The sequence below is a fragment of the Mustela nivalis genome, assembly GCF_964662115.1.
Source record: "Mustela nivalis genome assembly, chromosome: 3".
NCBI classification, from domain to species: Eukaryota; Metazoa; Chordata; class Mammalia; order Carnivora; family Mustelidae; genus Mustela; species Mustela nivalis.
The window spans coordinates 149,502,679-149,521,903 of NC_139022.1; the positions used below are offsets into that span (position 1 = coordinate 149,502,679).

Sequence of the window (19,225 nt, forward strand, 5' to 3'; positions counted from 1 at the left end):
CTTCCAAAGGCAGAAGGGGGAAAAAAAAAAAAGGCAACCAAAAACATTTCCCAACAAGTTAATCTTAAAGTGGCAGTGGGGTAAAATGCCTTTTAATTACAGGTCTGACAAGTAGGCTTGTATATTGCACCAGTTCAAGGTGCTTGTGAGAGGGCTGACACCATGCCACTGTGCGGTCCAGGGCAGGGCTTGACCCTTAGCTTGAAAGTAAAATCCCCATACACTGTGGTCAGGGGAAAAGTAATAGTGGAAAAATCCTTGGAGGATTTGGGTGGTTGGTTGTCTGTCTGGTTGCTTATTTGGTGTCTTCTAGTTTTTCCTTGAAAAAGATTCTTGCAGCTACGTTCCACTACCTGCCAGCATTCTCTATGACCCCATACTGCAATAGAAAGAAGACTGTCTCATATACATATTATATGACATATATGTGCATATATCATGTCATATAGATATATAGATTCATATCTATCTATATATCTCTATTATGTGTCTTTTTATATATGTTTGGGGTTTTTTGTGTTTGTTTTCTTAAAATGGACTCAGGGAAAGGGAAAACACTTGGTCTACAGGGAAACAAGACACAATGGTTTACTTACCCTAATCCTAAATGTTCTTTTGTTTTCTTCTCATTATTGTTGTTGCTGTTTTGAAATGGGGGGAAGTAGTTTAGGTCTCCTATGAAAATATAAACTATCTACCTGAATCTGTCTTTGTTTGCTTCTCTCAGCAAGATCATTCACAACTTCTCACAAGAGAAAAACATAGTCACAGAACAAGAAAGAAAATGATTTCTTAGGAGAAAATGAAGTTTGCATTCGTAAGACAAAAACACCAGGCATGAGGTAATGGACTGAAAGATTAACAACACATTGTCTATTAGACTCAGCAGGAAATGGACTGGAATTGATGGCTCAAGAATGACAGGAAAAAGAGCCTTGTTTCCTTGGGGTTTTAGGAAACATTTCTAATGAGCTGTTTTATTCATAAAAATATTTCTGAATATTCTATCAGAACAGCAAATAGAAGTCTTCTGAAAACACATCCAGTTCTGTTCCTTGACCCACAGATGAAGGACAAACTTGTGTGTTAGGATAGCTGGAGGAAGGACTGTGCATGTCTGGGTCCAATAAAAACAGAGAGGCATTGACGACTACCATCTCTGATTTTCACTTTTTCACAAGTGATATCAAGGTGCATTTACTCATTCACATAATAAATGCCTGGAGTTAAAGTCACATGATAGTTTAGAGGACCAGTCAGGCTCCATCCCATTGCTAGCTGAGTGATGGTAACAAAGTCACTTATCTCCCAGGGCCTCAGTTTTACTACTTTCAAACAGGAACGATAGCAGTCTTGAACTCATTGGATTTTCAGGAAGATTCAATGAACTAATGTAGATTGACCTCATGACCGTGAGAAAGAATTGCCCAGATTTCATGCTGCTGGAGTGTAACTGATGAACAAGCCCAGCTTCTATCCTTTTAGATCTACTGCCATATTCCCAAAGGGCTGCTCCCAGCCAGTGACCAACCATAGTGAGAGTATCAATGGCAGATCAGTTTTATGAGATGGGGGACTCTCAAAAAATGGCTTTGGCTTGAAGATTCTCATTGGGTTGGCAGAACATTTCTTGGAATTAAACTGTAGCCTGAGACCAATCTTCCTTCTTCATCTTCTCCTTCCGCAGTGTCAGACAATCATTGTGTTACAAAGGCTCCTGTCACTTTCTGCTACTCCTTCCCCTTTTATCCTTCACAGGTTTTTTACTCACAATTAACCTTTCATTTCATCTCATCTTATGATCTTCTCTCCTCTCCTCTCATCTTAATGTATCAAACTAACACAGTTGATTAAAGACCAGCATCTAGTATATAGTATGTGTTTAGAAAGCATCATTTCTTATTATTAAAGGGAATTATGGAGAATGTAAGCATGGAATGCTTGTGACAATTCAGAGGAAGGGAAAATCACTTCACACCGAGATATTCGGAAAAAAAATTTATATAGGAGAAAGATTTTGAGCTAGCTGGAAGAATCTTTAACGTAAGGTTTGCTAAGACTGGGGAAAGACAGTTTGTGCTAGGAGAGTAGTAAAAACTGAATGAAACACAGAGACTGAGAAGTGAAGATGCTTTTAGATTGGTTAGAAGGTAGGGCGCATGTGCGGTTGTGGTGCCATGAGTCCTGACAGGCAGGTTGGAACTAAACTGAAGGAGGGATTTCTATTAGTTGATTTTGCCTGTTAGAACAAGCGAACGCCAATTTCAGTGGCTTACAACAGACATTGGTTTCTCATTTGTGTCACATGTTGGTGGCTGGGACCAGCTGCTATGGCTTTATTTCTTGCATCTTCTGATCTTATTTTGAGTCCCTGGCTGAAGAAGAAGACCCAACTGGGGAAACATGGTTTCTTAAGGAAAAAAGACTAACAGAAATGTACAATGGCTTTTGAGGCTTCTGCCAGAGGCAAGATATATGTCATGCTTGCTCATATTCCGGTGGTCAAAACAAGTCATATGGCCAAACCTGGTATCAATCGGGCAAAAAAATACCCCTCCAGCATAGGAGGCATGGAATGTCCTATTGCTTTGGATGTGGATGTGTGATCCTTTCACAGCAAAGGGGGCTGAAGAGTTGGTACCAAGATATCAATCTACTGCAGGAAAGAAATTATTCAGCTGACCAGATTTAAACATCTATTTTTTTTTTTTCCTAGCTGGCCAGTGGTATCATCAGGGTCGTTTGCGTGTGCAGAAGCGCAAGTAGAATGGAAGTGTGCAGAGAAGAGTATCGCCCTGGGGCAGGCGGGAGAAGATGCCAGGCAGGATCCAGTGATGGTGGATAGAATTGATGTGGCCCTCTCCTCCAGGACCCAGCTCCCTAGTTTATTCTGAGACCTCCACAAGCAGATGAAGAAGAAAATCACTTGTCAGGAGGAGGAACAAGAGAAGGCGGGGCCAATTCTCAGATTAAGCCTCAGAAAACTAGGAGAGAGAAGTTAAATATCACTCCAAAACCCATCCTCCTCCCTCTACCTCTGTGCTTCTAGGATTCTACAGTTTCCATCCCCATCAACCAGGCCCTAGCCCACAGTGCTCTCATTTTGTCCCCCGAGGTGGCCAGGTCTCCCCACCCTGACTCTGACTGGACCCTCCCAGACTCTCCCAGGCAACACCTGCTGCCTCCGGCCTGACTCTTCTGCTTCAACCCACCTATGGCAAAGGATCAACCTTGCCATCACGACTGTGACCCCCATCCTTACAACCTGGCGATGTAACTGGCTAGCTGTTCCCTTTAAAAATGTACCCACTGTAAAATGTTACTTTACTCTCCTGTCATGAAATACTTTGATTGTAAATATAGGCCTTAGACAGAGAATACCTTCACCTCCAGAAAAGCAGCCTATCCTATCAGCCAGTGATAAGAGATAATCTTAAACAAGGCCATTTAGGAGAAGATCTTCAACCAGATCAATAAGCAAGTGCTCCGTGTGTTTGTGGCCTAGCTCAACCACGCCCCACCATAGCCTGAGGTGTGTGTCCCACATTGTGTCCTGGTCTGCACAAGGTGTAGATTGATGGGATAGACCCACACAGCATTCTTCAATGCTGTAAATGCATATTAATGTGAGTAGTGGATTCAGAGCCGGAGACCAATGTCTGAATATCCAAGAGAGCAAAATTCTAGAAATTTCTAGATTGTCTAGAAATTTCTAGAGAAATTCTCAACAGTGTCAATTCACTTGCTCTATTTCCTCCATACCCATGGACAAACTGTTTCTAAGTTACTGTGTTTCATGGGAATCAAAAAAGAAGGTCATGTCAGAGAAAGGGGGGTGACCCCAAACTAGCACTGATTTGGCAAGTGTGTCTGGCCTCTTCTTGAGATACCAGACATCTTTCACCAGCAGAGTCATCAGTGCTCTGGTGGAGACAATTCTTTCTTTTCTTTCTTTCTTTCTTTCTTTATTTTTAATTTCCTTCTGACTCAGTTCTAACATCTGACTTTTGGGTGAATAAATAACCTCTCATCTTCTTACCAGGGACATCAGGTCACATAGTAACTGTCTACCTCAGGCACAGAGAGGCAAAGGCCGCCAACCACAGCTTCCAGATTTTCTTTTCCAAGTAAGCAGTGCATCTCATTAGACCTGAAAATACATTGCCTGGGGTCATCTGCTCCAGAGCCACTCCTGAAGTTTGAGGCTGGAGGAGAAGTTGCCAGGAGGCCTGGTTACTGTGACTTGGAAGCCCCACCACCCCACTGGTGCCACAGTACCTAGGATTCTGTGGAACTTTGGGCACCAGGATCCCTTCCACAACAAAGACACAGAGAGAGAGTGAGAGAGAGAGAGCCAACACTCCTACCACAGGTAAGTGAAAAATCATCTGTGTGTGAATAAATTTTCAAAGTGTGTGTGGAGTAAGGCAATAGAACACGGCAAGACAGAGAAACCTGAGCTGTGAGCCGCTGGGATGCTTGGACTGACTTGGCAGATGACAGATTTTGTTACAGATTTTTAAAATAATGTTGCTTTAAGAACAGAGAGAAAACCAAGCCAAGAAACATCAACAGTAAGTTTTCCTCCTTTTTCCCCCTAAGATATGCTGAAGCCAGGTTTAATTTTATGTCAGGAAAGAATTCCCTCCTGAGACTTTCCTGGCCACGGTTCAGTTGAGGATAATGTTTTCCAGCCATGTTTCCAGAGTCCCTCAAAAGTTGAAAGGAAAATGGCAAACAATTGTGAAGACTTCACTTGGAAGCAGCAGGGGGAGCTGTTATGATAAAGAAATGGGTGGTTCCTCCTCTCCCGAGGCCATGTCTGATATCCAGTCAACATTCCCTACGAGGCGCTTTGAAGACCAGGGAGTACCTACAGGACAAAATATTTACAGACGTCAGCAGCTTTTATACCTCTGATTTTTAATACAAAGACTTATATGTGATATTTTAAATCAAAAGGGGAAAAAAAGGAGTCTTAGATATTTGTACAAGTTGCCGGCAGCCTGCAAAGCATAACAGCATTCCACAATTACTTTCATCATCAAGTAATGAAGCATATCTCAGAGAGTATATTGCAACCCCAGATCTCCGGTGGAAGTAAGATGTTTAAACTAGAACTTCCGGGGTCTAAAAAAGAGCCATTATAACAACCTCAGCAAAATCTATTACTCTTACCATAAAAGGTATTTCCATGCACCCAGAGTACTTGTTTGTTTGGTAATTCCAGTTTTCAAATTACTTGAGCCCATTTATAAATGGAGGGGGAGGAAGGTAAGGAAGCCAACTTAAATGCTTATTATTAGAAATAGTCTCTGTTCTCCTTCATGTTGGGTCATTTGAAGTCCTACGTGAAATCACACAATGTTAAGAATTAAATGACTACTGGTATTTTAGGCAATCTTTATGCTCACCTACCTCTGATTATTTGGTGCCTTCTAGTGTTGGCAGAACCCTTACGTTCAGAACCTGGTGGAGCTACATTTGACATTATTGGTGTATCTCCTATACATTTCTGTGACTATTGTTTCTACATCATTGTCAAAGATGTCCCCCAAGAGTAGTAAGTGTTGGCTTCCAGGAAGAGTTAGGAAACCAGAGTCCAGGAGAAGAGGGAGGTAATGGGGAATTGGCTGGAGCATAGGAAATTCCAGAGAAGAGGCATCTTTCCAGGAGGAAGTTGAAAATCGAAGGTCTCTCTGACCAAGTGTGTAGGCAGTACAATCACCTTGTAGGCTGATATTATACCATCCAAGGAATTCCATTATAGTGGAAAGCTTCAGGTGTTTAGACAGATTATGGCGAAATGATCTGAGAGAGCAAGATATCATTCAGAAAATAGACTTTCATGAAGTTAATACAGGCCTGGTAGGAAAAGAATTGACAAACAATTGATATAGAATGGAATATATAGGTAGGCAGTAGAAACCAAAGAATGGAGAATACAGAGAAAGAATCAGACATGGTTCAAGAATGGCCTAGCCTTCCCTCAGAATAATTTTGGGAGAAATTACTGTTAATATCCTATAACTTAATAAAATATCTTACATTTCTGCCCTTGAGAGAAGATGAACAAATATATCCTCTCCTTCCAAACATGGCTGGTTTACAATAATATACTTCCTAATCAGCAGGGTCCTCAGTGATTCCAGCAAGTTCCCAATCATTCTGCAACTGGTTAGATACTCATTCTAAACTTTGATCTGAGTAGGAGCTGCCATCTGTCTTTACTTTATCCTTATATTATGAATAAGACTCATACTTTGGATCAGAACAAGATTGTGTATTCCTATGTGTCTTTCATGGGGACCTCCGACCATGATTTGATCTAGAGGGTTCACTAGAGATATAGTGATGGTGTCACTCTTTGCAACAAAGGATAAATTAGTAATGGAAAATTTGCTTTGATAGTGGTTTGGGATTAAAGTTTGTTCTTTCCTTGCTGAGTTTCTGCAAATTTAAGTGGGTTTACATAAGTACCTAATTTACTAAGCAGTGTTAACTCAATAAGAACTATGAAGTTTTTATGTTCCTGCCTCATTCTTCCTGATTGTACTATACTGAGAATGAATTCTCTTCAGGACATCTGAGGCAGCCCCATCATTTTCCAGTTGCTTGCAGACATGAAGCCTTGGTCTAGTCAGTCATCAGGCATGAGTTTATCTTCACCTTCTGCCCTCCTCCACTTGACCCAGGACAAGCATAAACTGGCACCCTACCTGCTTGAAGGTCTATCCCAAGGACACCACCACCTCGTGTTCCCATTCTAGGATGAAATCCAGGGTTTTGAGCTGAGAGGTAGGGCTGGGAAAGGGAAGAGGGTCATGCTAACAAGCCATGCCATAACCTCTCTCTAAGGGCAGTAAAAGTAGAGAGAGAACGTGCACCTGGAGAAGTCAGGTAGACTTCAAAGAAGAGATGGTATTTGAGTCGGCTGTTGAAAAACGAATGGCAAAATCAGGCAGGCAAAAAACGGAGGGGGTGGAATGCATTTTAAGAAAAGATAAAAATGGCATGTGCAAAGACAAAGGATATAAAGATGGTGGTGACTAGTGCATATGCCTTTGGGTGAGTGGGGAGAGTGTGGGGAAAGATGGCCTGCAGAGCCATTGAAGCTAAATTGTAAATGGCCTTATCGTATCTGTTAAGGGGCTTGGGATTTTTCTGTATATGAAATGAGGAATTATAGAAGGTTTAAAAGAAAGTGGATGATACACAAAATGCCTGACTTCGGCATAGGAGAGATAGGAAACTATTTTTGGGAAATCACAGCTGTGATCATCTGGAGGAGAGCTGTGAGTGCATGAACTCAGTACATGACAATGGGGAAGGAAGAGAAGGAGATAGGAAGAATCTTTAATAGTAGAATTAAATTGAGGATGAGTCAGTGATTTTAAGCTTAGTGCTGGGCATATAAAAACATTCTCATTGAGATGGGAACACAGGAAGAGCTGGGTGTTAAGATACTAGGTGCAGTTTGGGACTTGCTAGGATTGAGGTGACTGTGGGACATCTAAGAAGAGCTGCCCAGGGGGCAGTATGGTGGGAGTTCAGGAGAGAAGTCTAGGCTGAATGTGGCAAAAATCAGTGAATAGATGAGTCTTGAAGCTGGGCAAGTGGTTATGAGAATCTCCAGTTAGGATATGCAGAAAGAAAGCAGGATGCTAAGGCTAGGGCATTTAAAGGACCGAGCCAGGTAGGAGAAGGGTTAGTGAAGAAGGGTGCAAAAAAAGTCATTCAGAGAAGAAATTGAGATGGGACCGGTGACTCAAAAGTAGGGCAAGAGGAATGTTATACCAGACAGTATTTCCAGTGTTAAATGTTACAGCAAAGTTCTGTGGGATAAAAACTAAAGAAAAGGTTATAAAGAAATCAGGAAGTACTAGGGTGATGCTGGCTTTAACCAGACCATGTTTTTCTTAGGTTTTAGGTATTTTGAAATGAATACCTTAAAATAGCTGTTTTAGAGAATTTTAGCTGTCTATTGGATCAGAAATCTCTGCTGTTGCTAATTTTTTTTTTTTTTCACAGCACATGAAATGTGCTTATATCCTTACATTTTCCTTTAGGATAAACAATTTTTGAGCAAATAAGCAAAAAGGAAGAGACAAAAAGACATTCATCCTTTTTTTTTTAAAGCATATACTATACATGAAAAAGGCTATTTCTAAAGGGCTGGAAGTGATAACAGCAATTTTTCTCTGTAGGAAAGGAAATAACTTGGATTCAGGAAAAGTCGCTTGCTGACAAGGCAGTCAGTCACATGGCTCCCCAAAGGAAGTTAAAAGATTGGGTTTTAAGGTCATAGTTTATGGAAAGTGAAGTTGATGTTCACTCAAATAAAGCTTTTTTCAGTTACACTGGAGTGGACTGTCAAAATGACCAGCAGAAACACAGAGGATAGAGTGGTAATGTCTCCCTCTGTGCTCCAAACTTCTAAATGTCAAATTAGATTATTTGCTGAAAAGAGCAAACATAGTGAAATGCGATAAGGAAGTGCATATAAGATATTTCCCTATTCAAGATCCTTGCCCCATCTAAGCATATAAATACATATTTTCTTGAACAAAGCATCAAGAATAAAAGGCTTTCAAAAGTATGGTATTCACTTTTGATGAAGGATTGGACCCATGGTTTACTATAAAAATATGCAAAATTTGTTCTTATATTCATAAATGACACATTATCAGATAAGATTGATTCTTTTATTTGTTATTTATACTCAAGAAACAATAAAACTCAGAAATAGCAGAATTTAAGAAAGTCTCAATATATGTGGACTCAAAGAGAATGAAGGAGAAGGGAGGACCTAGGTACCTCAGGTGCATATTGAGAACTATGGTAATGTTAATAATACATAGTCTGAAAGTTGTGTCCAGGGCTCAAATGTGAGGTGTGAGGTGTCCTCTATATTTGGAGAGGTCTCCCAGGCTCCCAGGCCCGCTTGATTCTTATCTCATCATAATATGGTTGTCAGTAAACTTGGACTTGTTCTCATTCTGGATCAAGGGTAATTTGGGTCTAAGAAAAAATGAGGATGAACAAAAATGAGGATGAAACAAACAAACAAAAAAGGATGATCTCAGACACCCCACTGTGGGGGGGGGGGGTTCTCCTTTTCAGTGTTTCATTTCATGGCTCTCTTCTGGAAAGCTAGCCTACTAAACTATCATAAAAGCATAGGGTGCTACCTAGATAACTTGCATTTTCCTAGAGTTGTATCTTCCTTTATAACCTTGGAGATTTATCTACTCCTGCAACCCTCCTGCACAGTAAGGCATCCAAGTCAAATATCTCTATTTGATCATACAGACTCGAGTTTCAACACAGCCACTTCCAAGCTGTACACTGAGGCAAGCTCCTTGACCACTTCCGGTAAAGTGGAGATGATTAAAAAGCCTTCTTTGTGGGCTTATTATAAAGACTAAATGTGATGCTATCTGCTACACTTACAGTGCACAGAGTTTAAATGGCCATTGGGAGAAAAAAAAATGATGGATGTTTTCGCTCACCTGGAACTCATTGTTTTAAATAATAGTCTTTCCAATTTTTAAGGTCTCAAAAGTTCATACAGTCTTTCCTTTCATAAACCAAAAATCTATCTTATTCCTCATTTTGTCCACTGATAACTATTCTGTCCTCTGGAAAACCACAAAGTGAATCCAGTTTTTCAGGTATTTCTGTTCCACTCAATAGTGAAATGTCCACTGCTGAGAAACAAAGATGAACAAGATATAATTTCAGGTAATAGAGGAGAGAAGTTATGCTATAGCTATACACCCGCCTGTGTCCCATATTTGCAGGGTTCGGGTATCCGGAGGTACACACTGTGCATTCAATTACCGCACACATGAAGTGAGCAGTTTAAAGGACAAGAACAAACAATTATTGGAACACAAAGAAGTGAAGTGTATGATTGGAAAAAATGTGTGGAGGGGTCACACCATGCCTGAAGGGATCTGGAAGACAGGATCTCGGATGAAATAGCAACCCCCCGGGGCCTATTCAGAAAGCAAAAGGTTGGTTGTGCAGTTTTGCTAAAGCAGGTTTTCTGAACTGTGCGCTGTAGGCATGAAATCTTTGGGGTTTGAAAGGAGACACCAGTCTAAGTATGCACCAAACAGAGCAACAAAACAACAAATGTCTCTCACATAACTGTGCTGTTCCTGAAATATAACTTTGCTGCTATTATGATTAATAATACGGTTATGATTGTTTTCCTCATCTGTGAGTACTCAGAGTACCACTGCTAACATAGAGAGCCGGTGGAAGTTGCTAATATTAAAAAGACAGCTATACCTGAAAAGTCTGGGAACTACCAGGCCAGGGTAGAGACTAATGAGTAGAAACAGGTCATTCTTTCCATTTGGCAAAGCTCCCTTCCTCTCTGGCCTATTCAAGGACATCTCTGGCCGCTCACCTCTGTTTTAACTTTTTCCTTACCACGACAGCTCTCGCTGTTGTCCAAATATGCTGTGATTTCCCCCAGTCTGGAAAACGATTCATCTTAACACTGCTTCTAATTCCAACCATCTTCTTTTACAGGAAAAAAAAAAATAAAAATAAAAATACGAGGTAAATAAGTTTTGCGTATGTAGTTTCTGGTTCCTATTCCGGTATTTTTCCTCTGTGGGCTTCACCTTCAAAATGCATCTGCTCTCTGACTTGTACCTCTACCACCAGGGCCCAAGCCACTACTATCTGTCTCCTCTCCTGGATCCCAGGAGCCTCTGAACTTTTCTCGTTGCTTTGTCTGTCCCTCCACACACTTTATTCCCAACATAGCCTCTGCATGTATCCTGTGGAAACACATGTTGGATCATATCATTCCCCTGTTCAACACCCGCCCCCCCAGCAACGTTTTCCCATCTCATTCCGAATGGGATCCGGGTCCATACAATACTCTCCCAGGACTCATACGCTTCTCCCTCAGCGTTCCTTCCCCAACTGCATCCCCAACAATGCTGCTTCCTGGTCGTTCCTCAAGCTTACCGGGAGATGTGGCTCATCTCCGGTGATTATGTGACCTACGCCTAATTTGCCATGAGCAAGTTTTCTCTCTTCAGTATGATTTCCATTGCTTGTAATAGGCGAGTCTATGGTGAAAAATTTGTTTTGCCTGAGATTTGAGAACATTGTCTAGAAACTCCATTAATAAAACACACGGATTGATTTTTCTTTTTAACGTATCCCCAGCGATTTACTATATGCTTTTGTCACGTGACTCCTTTTCAGCTTTCATCCCCTTAAATTCTCTCTATGACTCCATGGGATGGGCAGTTCCTTCTACTTGAAAGTCTCTCTGCTTTGTCTTCAGAGACACTGGGGGTTCCGCAGGTTGGACACCTTCACAAGTGCTCCCCAGCCTCCGTCTTGGGCTCTCCTTCCTGAGCAACTTAGCCCTTGCAGAACTCTCTTTAGCCCCTGGCTCTTTCTCTGTATTCAACCCAGGAAATCTCCTCCACTCCCTGATTCAAATCTCCGTGTATACACTGTGTAAATTAGCCCAGGCTTCACTCTTGAGCTCTGTTCTCCATTGCCTACTAGTCAGCTGTGTTGATAGATTGCACTGTCATTTCAAACTTAACATGTCCCAAACTGGAATCATTAAATTCATTTGCAGTCAGTTTTTGTTTTTTTGGTTTTTTTTTGTAATATAATTTTTATTTTTTATAAACATATATTTTTATCCCCAGGGGTACAGGTCTGTGAATCACCAGGTTTACACACTTCACAGCACTCACCAAAGCACATACTCTCCCCAATGTCCATAATCCCACACCCTTCTCCCAAACCCCCTCCCCCCAGCAACCCTCAGTTTGTTTTGTGAGATTAAGAGTCACTTATGGTTTGTCTCCCTCCCAATCCCATCTTGTTTCATTTATTCTTCTCGTGCAGTCAGTTTTTTAAGCAAATCGTATCCTCCTATGAATGCACTACCATCCATGGAGGCATTAATTTCCTTGCAGGGATCTTTAGGAGAAGGTATCTTTCCCCCAGACCACAGTCTGCATCTTTGAATACAGGAATTTGCATGGCTTAATGCAAATATATCCTTAAAACTGGAAACCATATCCTACATCAAACAGAGCAATCTTTGGGGACCCCAAGATGATACGTGTGGGTTCCAAATATCAAAACACCTGGGTTTATATTCTTACTTTGCCTTTTGCATTCTTAAGAAAGTCAGTAAGCCTTCTTGAATCTCAGTTTTCTCATACTTTGGACTGATGAACTGAATGAAATTATATGCTAGTTCCTAGTGATATATTTGTACTTTCAGGAGACACTCAAAACATTTAATTTCCCTCATTCTTTCCTATCACATAAGGCAATCATACTTGCCTGAAAATTCCTCTGCTCAAGTATGTTTGAAATGTATCCCCCCCCATTTAAGAACAGGTCGTGAAAGTCATCCATCTGTGTGATTTAATATTGATAAAACCAAAGGACATAGCTAGAGGGTGTAACTTGACTTACAAGCCGCCTGACTTATCATCTGGAATGTACAAGTGATATTCTTAGTGCAATCTTATTACAAGATGGTACATTATCTTTGTCTTGTTCTGTGGAGTAATAGGAGTTTGTCCTGACACTCCCACACTCAGCTCATTGGAACTCTGCTCCAGAACTAGTTACTAGAATTCAAGTTGCAGAGTGACAGCAAATCACACCTGTGTTGTTGCTTAGTGTAACTGCCAGAGTCCAAATCCCTTCACTAGCTGTATGGCCCAGAACCAACTACATAATTTCTCCACACTTCAGTGATAATGTAAGGTTGCTGTGTGGATTGAATAACATAGTAAATGTAAAAGGCATAAAAAGCATCTACTGAGCACATCACCGAAGAGCTATTGAACAAATTTTCTCTGGGAATGAGCATCATCTGGAGGTTTTTATTCCTAAGAAGAGAGTAGGATGACCCAGTTGAAGGAAAATATCAGAATTATATGAAGCAGGAATTATAAGAATTGAAAGACACCTAAGAGTTTTTAAATATTGGTTTTATATATTGCTCTATACACCTCGTTCTATTGGTTCAGAGTAAAATCATATTTCTTGCATAATTTAGAACATTTAGTGCAGGGGAGGGTTGTTTTGTTTTGTTTATTTTTGTTGTTATTGTTTTAGAGGAAGTCTATTTTGTTAAAAACCCAAGTGCTATTGTTATTATATATTCCTGTTTCTCGTCATCATTCACACACAGGGATGACTTTGTCCTTGGACTTAGGCTTCCATTAACAGATGTCACTACCCACTTCATGCAGCTGTCATTAAAATGCATAGGACCCTAAAAAGGAAAATGGAACTCAACTAGGATTTGCGTTTTCAGACATATGAAATTACGGCACATATCACAAGCAAGTAGTAAGATGACTTGCGTGTTTCAAGGATGATTTCAACTGGATAATGACAACCAACTACACTGGCATCAGTGTGCTCCTTTAACCACGGGCTTAATATAAAGCCCTTCATTGTTCCCTCTCCTAAGCTTCCCTTCTCACTACACTCCCTCCTCCTGACTCCCAGAATATCATCTCACTACTAGGTTCCCTGGTGGGTACTGCATATTCACTGAAGCAAAAGATTTATGCTTCTCTATAGTACCTGCCTGCTATCGACATGAAGCCCTGATGTTCTTGGATAAAATTGGGGCATGGAATTTTAGCGTCAAATAAATATCCTTTTCCCTCACCTCACTAAGCATTTTGGGGACTCTGGAAATCTTTTTTACTAACTTTGGAAGATCAATCCTCTCTCTACCTAGCCAGCAATCCCTGTCACCAAATAGAAGTATTCTTATCTTTTTTATCCCTATAGTTTTATTATGAAGTAGTGGCTGAAATAGTGGGAAATGGAGTCCAGTTGTTGTTGTTGTTGTTGTTTTTCCCCAGCTATCCCGGGGCTGGGGGCGGGGGGGGGGGCCTCTGGGCTACTTGGAGCCAACTGCTTATTAGTTCTGTGTCTCAGCTTCCTCATCTGAAAACAGATATTATAACAATCATAGGAATATTGTGATCATGAATCAAGGCAGTTTATATAAAATGGGTGGAACTGGACCTTGCACACATTAAGTGCTTAATAAATATAAACAATATTTAGCATTGATATTATTTTCATCTTGCTCAGTTCCTGAAGAGACAGCAAGCTAAGACAAAGTATACTATGAAACGTCAAAATGCATGGAAACCTCTCATGTTTCAAGTCACAGTTCAGGCCACTTAGCTAAAGAAAGCCAAGGTCCCTGCAAGGGGCAGCTATATACGTTCAAAGTCTCAGTGCAGTGAATCCAGGGCAGGAAAGGCAAAAAATAAATTAACTGAAATAGAAGCATAGTTTCAAACCATGCCTTAAAGAGCAAAGGTAGCATTTTCACCTTGGGGATTTTATTTGCAGTCTGGGAATCTTTCAGGGTAGAAGTAGCTTGACTTTCTGCTCTCATTCAGGCATGGAGAAGAACCCACTAACTCCTGACAGGAGAAATACGCACCTAAATATTATGCATTTCATTTCTAACTTACTGTCTCGGGTCAAATAGAGCTCACAGTTGAGCAAGTATTCTGAGCTTATCCTTCCCTATTATAATGCTGAGTAATGGAGTCCATGAGATTACCACTGTTAGGACAAGAACTCGTTTTAATCAGAAGGAAGGAAATCACCACTTCATCTAAGAGGGTTGATGTAATTACATGGCTAAGAAAGGCATTCATTTATTTTAGAAATGACAACAGCCTTCATCTTCTATACGTATCTGACAGTATGGTTTACTTCATATCGTGTGAAGAAACTACTCCAACGTTTTCCTCCGGATGTAAGAGATTTAAATGGCAGGACTGTACAGGCAAAAACAAACGAAACAGTCATTGATTATCAGATAGTTCCAAGTCATTAATAACAGAAATCAAGCTAATATGTAAATAACAGGTAATGTAGTGAGAAAACTGAGTATCAGTAGACCTGAGTACTCTAATTTATTATAAAACCTTATCTTGAATTTTGGATAAAGCTTCAGACAATATTAAAAAGGAACACAAAATTATAACTGATTGGCGAGGAACAAGAAGGAGAAGAAGCAGCTATTTCTCCATTTAACCTGAATTTACCCATGTTTTATATAGAAATGTCCATTCCTTTAGCAGGGAAAAATTTAGGAATGGATGGGGGAAGGTGGGCGGGGTGGGGAGGGAGAGAAGGAGACAAAGTCTCTCTTGACCCAGCAAGAAAATATGAATGAATAAAAATGAAGTTTAAGGAATAAATAACTAAAAAGGAAATTGTTATAATTGAAAGGAGAGAAAATGTTCGGCAATGAAATTAACAATTTCATTCAGATGTCTTGGGAGAAAACAAGAATCTTAGATGACTAGGGACATATGCTTAGGGGTGATGAAAGACTAAAGGAAAAAACAGATTCGGGAAGGAAATAGAAAAATATGATTCAGTACAAGAAAGGGGGAACTAAGCTTTAACATTGAGCCAGAGACAAAAGACAGAGAAAGAGAAACATGCCACACATTTTATTGCACAATACACTTTCTGGAGCCTTTGGCAAAAACTATCTTTCTTCATGCTTACTTCCAAAACTAGGCTTTCCAATTAGCCTGTGTTCTTTCCTCAGTGGAAAATGCTTTGAATCTAGATACAGATGATCTCAAGGATCCCACTGACCTCAGGCCTGGCATCCAGGCACTGTGGAGAGAGTTGCTGAGGAACAGGGCAGGGAAGCCTCTGAAGGAGGGGCCCCTCCCAGTAGAGGAAAATAACACAGATGCGAAATGTGGGACATGTAAATGGACAAAATATGTCATGATATAAGGAAGCAAGTAACAAGCAATGCAAAATCTGTAAGGATCCAGTGCCGTGAGAGCATTCCCAAAAGTGGAGCTCAGTCTTGGCCTTGAGAGAATAGGGCAGGTCCAGGGGGAATTAGGTACTCCAGGATGAAGAAACAACATAAACAAACACAGAGGTGGAAACACTCTATAGTGGAGAAAATATAGTCAGTAAGATTAGCCAGATCCTACCAAGGTTCTACCCAACACAGGAGCTGGGGCTTTTTACTGTCCTAACATGTGAACCTACTGGAGGATTCTGAATGCAGGAGAAGCATGATGCAAGAAGCAATTTAGAAAATTTGCTCTGATGGCAGTGTGCAGGAGGGTAGAGGAAGAACCAGTAAGCAGGTCCAACCCTATTTCAAGAGCCCACATATCGGATGATGGATTGAAATAAGGTGGTTGTCTCAATTGTTGCATGAAGTGTAGAAGCAGCGGATCAAGAGACTGTATAAAGAAAAATGACTTGTTTTGGGAGTGGGAGGAGAATAATCATCCTACTTGATGGCTGGAAGAGTTTATAATAATAATAAACTCCTTAATATTTAAGTGTTTATTTTAAAGACCTTTTGGCACTTAATCATAGTTGTTGAGCAATACTTTAATTCATAGGGATGCTTATCTTCCCTGACTTAATGATCATATCTCTCATACACACCACCCATCTTATCAGAAAACACTGATGTTTAACAATTTCTGGGCAATTTCTCAATTTCTCAGATAAGATTCTTCTATGATATACTTCAATGAAAGAAATATGTGCACCATATATTACACTGAGTTCTCTGAGATTGCTAGAAAACAAACCTCTAGAGAACATCTTCATTATAAAAAGAGACCTCCAAGGTCATCCTTAGCACTAACTAGGAATGAGGAATATAAATACCACAAGTAAAAGACCACATATAATCTGAAAAACAACATTTTTATAGCTCTGATTTGAATCAACACAGGTAACAAGGCTTCTGTTTGAATCCCTTCTTTTAAAAAAAGGTCCTGAAGAGTCACTATCACACAGTTTTCTGTTAACAAAATGAGGGCAAAATATTTGAGCTTCCAATTCTCCATCTCTGAGATAAAGAGGGAAGTGGAAAGGAGACAGATCAAAGGCACACCTGAACACCAAGGAGTATCATCAACCTGTCCCTAGCAGACACATCATGGACTCTCTGGCCTTTATTTGATTGTAACTGATATCACTTGCATGTCTATCGTCATCCCAACAAACTTCATCTGTCCAAAAGGAACTCATATTCATAGTCAATCTCCCATCACCCCAAAACGTGGAGCTCCCCCAAAGATGACTGTCACAGTGCAGCCAGTCATAGGAGCTAGATTCTTAAGGGTTATTCTCCAAATCCTCCTCATCCTAACTCCCCATGTCAAATCAGTATAATTCAAATCAGGTTCCCAATTACTATTAAGCCTACTAATACTAGAATATGTTTTGACTCCATCTACCACCTCCATTCTCCTACAAAGCACCATTACTTCTCATCAGTCTGAAGCAATGGAATCTTTAGTTTCTCCATATCCAGTTTTTCCCTTCTGTGATGCATTCCCACAGAATCCAGAGGACTCCTTTCTTTTTTTTAATGTATTTTATTTTATTTTATCATCATCCTCACTGAAACTGTTCAGTGGTTTCCCGTTGGACTTAGAATAAAGCCAACTCTCACAAAGACCTACAAGACATTGCCTTCACCAAACTCACCTTGCTCCAGTGACTCCTGCCTTCTCTCCACTCTGCAAACAGACCCTTCATGTACTGTTCTCTCCATATTTACCTGCAATTCACCCATCTTATAGACACTATTCCATAACTCACCAAACCTCATTAGTTCTCCTGATTAATTTCTCCCTTTTAGAATTCACCCTTCTGCATAGTACAAATGATCATCTAGTCTGCAACTTTATATATTTGTTTGCTTAATATCTTTTTCCCTGCCAGACTGTAAAGACCATGAGAACAGAAACCTTTCTTACCATATCCCTGAGGGAAAGGACTAGTCTGATACCCAGCACAAGTCTCATTAAACACTTGATAAATAAATGAGCCTAAATGTAAGACCCAGTAGGGCAGGAATCAAACTGGTTTCCTCTTATCTCCCTCCCACCTATGGATCTCTATCTTAGCAATATTGGTAGATGTCCCCAAATTATTAGTTCAATAAATAAAGGAGAGGGCTCACTGTTTTTTCCCACTACGAGCTAATTCCATTGAAAGTGGCTTAATTAGAGAAAATTCCTCAAACTGAGTTGGATTCTCTCAGTTTACCACTTCTATAGTTCCACCTTCTGATCGAAGCCTAACTACCAAGAGTAAGAGTACTGTCTCTGCAGCATGAAGCTGGGACATACCGTGTCCTTCCTCGTGAATGGCATGACTTCTAGATGCTTGCTCATTCTGCATATCCAGTAGTTTTATAACTTTTCCTCTTGAAATGCATTGTCCCAAACCATATCTGTGACATATACCAGGATATTCAATATTCTTATACTGGATATTTTTATTAGCATTGCCCAGTTAGATGCCTTGGCAACCAGACTCTAGAATTCATTTATATTGACCTTTCAGCCTGCTGTTAAACCCCAGGAATGTGATTAAACCAGGTCATATTCTTCCGGTACTTATGCATTTGATTTTCTAAACCTAAGTTAGGATTTTACATTTATTCCTGGTAAGTAACCATGAAATTTAACTCTGATTTGTATACTTTAGATTTTTTTAAGTCCTGGTTCCGTCATACAGTGCACTAACTCCTGGTCTCAGTTTTGTCATCCAAGACCCCCAAATGTTGACTGTATCTTCAGTTTTAAAACTCTGATCCCCCATCTTCTAAGAAATCACTCTCTTCTAGTTCATGGTTATCTTTCTTATTGCTCCTTCTTGGTCACGTATGAGGCTTTCTTCTTTTTAGTCATTCACTCATTCATCTGGTAAGTTATGAAAGAAATGGTTGAGAATCTCTTCTGTGCCAGGGACAGGGCTAGTGTGTGGACCAGAAAGATGAAGATGACCAAGTCATGACCTTTGCCCTCAAGGCTCTTTCCCAAAAGCTCCATGGCTTTCACTTATTACCACACAATTTTACCTCTAAGTATTGTTTAAAATGTATACACGGCTAAATCCTAAACCAGAGTATCCAATCTTATAAGCTCTCTTGAACGGCAGATGCTTATTTTCAATGGTTTATTGGGTTTCACTTGATAATCCCACAAAAATCTTCAAATTCAACCTGGCCAAAAGTTAACTCATTGTTTATTACTACCCCTAACCACTTCCTGGACACTACCTCTCTTCTTGAACCTGATTGATGGTACCATCATTTGCCCAGTCATCTAAAGTAGCAAACTGGAAGTTATCCCAGATTTCGTACTATTTATCT

General features: G+C 40.3%; 1 protein-coding gene across 1 annotated transcript in view; it reads left to right on the forward strand.

Annotated features, from left to right (window-relative positions):
- The first annotated feature begins 4,100 nt into the window (after nucleotides 1-4,100).
- DAB2 (DAB adaptor protein 2) overlaps nucleotides 4,101-19,225 on the forward strand; it is a 159,675-nt gene continuing 144,550 nt past the window's right edge. The window contains exon 1 of the mRNA XM_082723437.1: nucleotides 4,101-4,372. The gene's annotated coding sequence lies outside the window, so the exon portion shown is untranslated. The remainder of the gene's footprint in view (nucleotides 4,373-19,225) is intronic.